The sequence below is a fragment of the Quercus suber genome, unplaced genomic scaffold, assembly GCF_002906115.3.
Source record: "Quercus suber isolate HL8 unplaced genomic scaffold, Cork oak 2.0 scaffold_301, whole genome shotgun sequence".
In the NCBI taxonomy this organism is placed as follows: domain Eukaryota; kingdom Viridiplantae; phylum Streptophyta; class Magnoliopsida; order Fagales; family Fagaceae; genus Quercus; species Quercus suber.
In genome coordinates, this window is record NW_027069757.1 from 371,757 (window position 1) to 377,999 (window position 6,243).

Genomic DNA, 6,243 nt, shown 5'->3' on the forward strand with positions numbered 1-6,243 from the left:
TGATGATGATTTTGCTAGTGTGTATGGAGCTTGTGAGAAGGCAGCGTTTGGTAAATTCTATAGACTAGATGGGTACCTGTTTAGAGAGAATAGACTTTGTGTGCATAATAGTTCTATGCATGAGTTGCTTGTGTGTGAAGCACATGGAGGTGGTTTAATGGGTCATTTTGGTGTAAGGAAGACTTTAGACGTGTTACATGAACATTTTTTTGGGCCAAAGATGAAACGTGATGTGGAGAGAGCTTGTGCTAGATGCATTACCTGTAGGCAGGCCAAATCTAGAGTCTTACCGCATGGATTATACACTCCTCTGTTTGTACCTAGTGCACCTTTGGTCGATATTTCTATGGATTTTGTTTTAGGCTTGCCTAGATCAAGGAATGGTAAGGATTCAATTTTTGTGGTTGTTGATAGGTTTTCTAAGATGACACATTTCATATCTTATCATAAAACTGATGATGCAACCCACATTGCTAATTTGTTCTTTAGAGAGATAGTACGGCTCCATGGTGTTCCTAGGAGTATTGTGTCTGATCGTGATGTTAAGTTTCTTAGCTATTTTTGGAAAGTCTTGTGAGGAAAGTTGAGAACTAAACTATTGTTTTCGACTACTTGTCACCCCAAACAGATGGACAAACTGAGGTAGTAAATAGAACTTTATCTACTTTGTTCCGTACTATAATTCAGAAGAACTTGAAAAATTGGGAGAATTTTTTGCCATTCATTGAGTTTGCATATAATCGAAGTGTTCATTCTACTATTAATTTTTCACCATTTGAGATTGTTTATGGTTTTAATCTACTAACTCCTTTGGATTTGCTACCTTTACTAGTTAATGAAATGACTATTTTGGATGGTGAAAAGAAGGTAGAGATGGTGAAGAAACTCCATGAAAGTGTACAGAACATATAAAAAAGAAAAATGAGCAATATATGATCAAAGCCAACAAGGGCCGTCAACAAGTCCTCTTTGAACCGGATGATTGGGTTTGGGTGCATATGAGAAAAGAAAGATTTCCAGCCCGTAGGCGGTCCAAGCTACATCCCAGAGGGGATGGTCCATTTCAAGTCCTTGAGAGAATCAATGATAATGCATACAAGTTGGATCTTCCAGGTGAGTATAAAATTAGTGCTACATTTAATGTTTCTGATCTTTCTCCTTTTGATGTAGGTGACGATTTAAGGACGAATCCTTTTGAAGAGAGGGTGAATGATGAGAATCAACAAGCATTCAAGGATCCATTGCATGTTCCAGTTAGGCCTATTACTAAAGCAAGATCTAAGAAGATCAAAGAAGCACTTAATGTGTTGATTCAAGAGATTTGGGCTGATTCTAACGCAGGACATTCTAAGCTTGGCCCAAAGGAAGATAAAAGCGTAATAAATTTAATCCAAGTTATTGAGGGCTAATCTGGCTTAATTGAGCGTGATTTATGGCGTGGATTAATGGCTAATTGATTTTTCTAGCTCCGTATCAGTTAATAGATATTTTTCCTAGTTTGGAGCATCTAGTTTTGGACCAGATCTACCTTAATTTTAGGCTTTTATTATTTAGAACGTTTTTAGCTATTTTTCCTATTTTGGATTTGCTAATTTCAAACCAAATCAACTTTTATTTAGGGTTTTATTATTTAGTACGTTTTTTATCTTTTCTATTTCTAGTCATGTCTTATAAATAGCATGCACTCATTGTAATAGAGAGAATTATTGAATAAAAATCAAAAAAGGTAAGGCTTTGCTCTTCTTTTGGTTCTTCCAGATCTATGAACTTATCAGGGATTCTTCTTTGTGGCATTCAAACTTTATACATTTGGTTCGTGATTCAATTATAATCATTGGGTCAAGGTCTGTTACTTATACCTTTGGTTCGCGTTTCACTTATAAACGTTGGGTCAGGGTTCGATCAAAATTTGAATTTTAGCTTTCTTGGGCAATTATTCCAATATTTTTGTTGGGTTTTAAAGCGTGTTGATTGAGGTTCGCATCATATTGCTATTGTGTTCATCCTTATAAGAATTTAAGCATAGATTAGATTTTCATTATTTTTAACAAATTTTCTTTGATTCCTTTATAATTTATATATTGTGTTGGTTTAAATGAATTTTTTCTCAAGCTTTTAGAGGATGGAATTTAGATAAGATGTTCAACTTTTATACACCAAGCATTGATTGTAAGTCTTGTACATGGAACAAATAGAGATAAGAAATTAAGAATATGGTCCATTTTGGTTGGCCTTAGCTTGATTTGTCTAAACATCAATTTTCTCTCTTGCCAAAAGTTTGACTTATTTTAGGCGGAAGTTTCCTTGATTGTTACTTGTACATAAAATTCCAGGATCATTAAATTGGAATAGGTCCCTTACTAACCTAACCAATTGCAATAGGATGAAATTTCTTCCCATCCACACTAAACGTTGTGTACACTCCAAATTTTTTCTGCATCTCATAATGATACGTTGTTGATAGGTGTCATCCAAGTCCAGCATGATTGAGAGTTGTAATTGAGACTATGGCTCAGAAGCTTTACTATTCAATATTTTGCAAGAAAAATTAAACACTCATATGATGTAACAGGAGACTATGGAATTTGACAATGTATACACTGGGGCTTGTTCTTGATGTTGTGAAATTGCTATAGGTACTAAAAACTCTAGTTTGATTAGTTGGTAAGTTATGTTCTTTAATCGTGAAAAGTATACAATGGAAAACTTTTATATTCCTACAATAAATGTTTTGGAGAGAAAATTGTTAGTCCCCTCATCCCATTGGGAGCCCCCTATTTATACAAAGGAAAAAATGGTCCAATATTCCTAAGTGTGACTTAGTTACATGGAATTTTTGTGCAATTGTGCCTAGATTTCTTTTAAAAATTTAATTATAATTTTAAGGGAAAATTGCAATTAACCCACCTGTGATTTGACCCATTTTAACAGTGCCCACCCGTGCTTTGAAATTTGTCACTTAACCCACTTGAGGTGGCATCCGTTAGACCCTCGTTACCCACCTCTGCCCTTTCCATTAGAAATTCCTCTTTACTATATAAGCCAAAATTAGAATCCTAAAAAAAAGAAAAGAGCTCTTTCCCTTTCTCTACCTTAGATCCCCCAAAAATACCCAAACCCATAATCCCTTTCTCTCTTTTACTTTGATTGCCAAAGTGATTGCCCAATTCCTCATTTGAATCCTCCAACTGTGTGTGCCCAGGAAAAACCGCCAGATAAGCTAACGAGTACCCTTTGCTTCTCTCTGGAGAAAATTTTTCTCCATAACTCAACTCACTAATTTGTTTTTGCTGCCCCAACAACAAACCATCCTTCATTTCTTTTAAAACCCCAAGTATCTCTAATTTTTTTACATCTTTGCCCTCTTCTTCTTCCTTTAGTTTGAGGAAGCTGACTCGAACTGCGAACCCGGGTTTGGGTTTGGGTGTAACCGCCAGATGAAGATCGGGGGCGACCCAATCGAAGGCCATGATGTCTTGGACTATGGGTAGTTTGGATTAATGGGGCGGCAGTGAGCTGGGCCACTTAGTCCAGGGATGACAAGCCGTTGAGAGTGTCGAGCCGCCTTCACCTTCGATGGTTTGGCCTCGTCTTTCACCTTGAACAGGACGATGTGTTCGATGGCCTTAGACTCGGACTGGGACTGAGATGCCATCTTTCAGTATCAATTGACTTGAGAACTGGAGATTTGGAATTCGGTGAAGATTGAGACTTCTAGAGCTAGAGTGTATGGAGTATGTAGGGACCCAGGGAGTGGTTGATGACCATGCTTTTTTTTTTTGGGCTAATTTTGTTGATGGGTTTTTCTTGTTTTTTTGTTTTTGCATCCTGATCTGGGGTTTTGGGCGGTGGCTAACAACGGTGGTGGTGTTAGAGTTAGTAATTTGGTGAGGCTATGATTTGATGGTTCAGTGAGTTGGTTGTGGTGTTGGATTTGCTAAATTGCTTTTTTTTTTTTTTTTTTAAGATTTTTCTTTTACTTGTAAATCTGGGTTTTTTTAGAGAACCTAGCAAAAGAGAGAGGGTTAGAGTTTTAGAGAGATGGTTTTTTTTTTGCTTTTTCTACTCTCTTTTGTAAAACTTTGTGCTAATTATGTATATGAAAAATGATGAAACAAATTTTATCTTGACTTGTTTTTTGATATTTTTCTTTTACGTTTTATGTGAAGAAGAAGAAGAAGGAGAGAAAAAAGGAGAGAGACATAAAATATAATGAAAAAGACACATTTACCCCTATTTTTAACGGTGAAAAGGGAGAGGTGGGTAACGGGGGTCTAACGGAGGCCACCTCAGGTGGGTTAAGTGACAAATTTCAAACCACGGGTGGACATTGTTAAAACGGGCTAAACCATAGGTGGGTTAACTGCAATTTCCCCTAATTTTAAACTCTAATTTGGTGATTTTTATATAATTTTTGTGGTTTGATTTTGATTCAGTAAAGACATATTAGCCAAAAGAAACGAAGGTAGAGCTATTAAAGAAATTTGTACTTTCAGATTAGCAATTATAGATGGCTAATGCTGCATTGTCATTTGTGGTTATGGTATGAATAAGCGGCATGTTATTTGGGCGACTGATTGAGGCAAAGCAATTAACCATATTAAAAGGGATTAGTAGCTTTTTCTTTCTCCTTTACCATTTGTGGTATGTATATGCCTTTTTTACATATGCTCAAGTGAAGTACCCATTAGGATTTCCCTTAATTATGATAAACATATTAATTTTTTTTAAAGGAAGTTCTATATTTATTAAATGATATATATATATATATATGTGTGTGTGTGTGTGTGTGTGTGAAGGCCCATGTAGTTGAATTGTCATCTCTCCATACACAAAGTATTTGGGGTTTAAGGGAGAAAAGGTATAAATTGCAGGAGTCAAGGAAAAAAAGTTCAAGTTGCAGGATTAGCAACATATTGTAATTATTTCTAAAAAAAAAAAAAAAAGATATAGAGATATCTATTGTTTTCCTTGAGCTAAAGCAGTTGCGATGGAAGTGTGGAGTGGATGGTTATTTTTTTTTTATTTTTTATTTTTTATTTTTTTTATTTTTTTAGTCCTTGAGTATTTTGGATTGTTTCAAATGAGTAATGGCTCCTCTTAGGCTTCTAAAATTTTTGGTTTATTGATTTTGCTATCTATAACTTTGATTCTTCTTTACCTAATAAAGTTTGGAATTTTCCTCAGGTACATTTTTTCTTCAAGAAAATGAATTGAAATCTCCCTTCATGTTCATGCTCATGTTAATGTTCATATTTGTATCTTTTGTAGTACTCAATAAGTTGTTTACTCATATTGTGAATTATCAATTGTAGTTAAGAAAAAAAAGTATAAACACAATAATATTCAATTAACTAACGTGAAAAATTAAATCTATTATATTAGAAAAATGGACATGAAAATGAAAATTGCACAAAAAATTTCTTAAATAGAATTAAAATAATTTTTACTCAATATTGTTTATCAAGCAATCATGTACTAACTAACAACATTCCAAACATAACGTGCATAATGGGGTGATGAAATGGTTGTTTAGTGTATTTAAGAAATGTGATCTAGCTAATAGGTTTTTTTTTTTTTTTTTTTTTTTTTCAATAACTTTCATGCATAGTCATGAATTATACCTTTACATATATCTTATGCATTTTATGAGTTTTATTTTATATAATTGTATTTCATAAAACTAACAAAATTTATCATAAAACCCTTCATTGTATTTTTTAAAATCACTACATAAAAATGAAAGAAGTGTTTTTCCCCAAAAAAAAAAAAAATGTTCTCTAGTCATAATATTTTCCAAAAAAGATCATACCAAAAAAAATCGTGCAATGCATAGACCAATAACCAATCTATATATATATATATATAATTAAAGCAAAAACTAAGAGAAAATCCAATTAAATTCTAAATTGGATTCCAATTGTTGTCTAATTTGCGCCACGTGTCCAATTTAAGGTTTAAAAAAAAATTGATTTCCAAATACCAATGGACTCACCATTCCAAATACATTGCAATATACTAACTTTTTTTATTTTTATTTTTTTTATTTTTTTTATGAGATAGTTTTCGTGATGACATAGTGGCTCCTATAAAAGGGTCATATATGGGACTGTGATTTTATGAACAACCTGTAATTTTAAATAGAGTGATGGTATGTAGCTATACATACATACATATATATATATATATGTATATATAGCCAAAACTGAGAGAAAGTTTAATTAAATTCTAAATTGGAGTCTA

At 33.5% G+C, this 6,243-nt stretch overlaps 1 pseudogene; it reads left to right on the forward strand.

Moving 5' to 3' along the window:
• The window catches only part of LOC136071306 (uncharacterized), an 11,078-nt pseudogene extending 9,669 nt beyond the window's left edge, over positions 1-1,409 (forward strand).
• Positions 1,410-6,243: the final 4,834 nt, after the last annotated feature.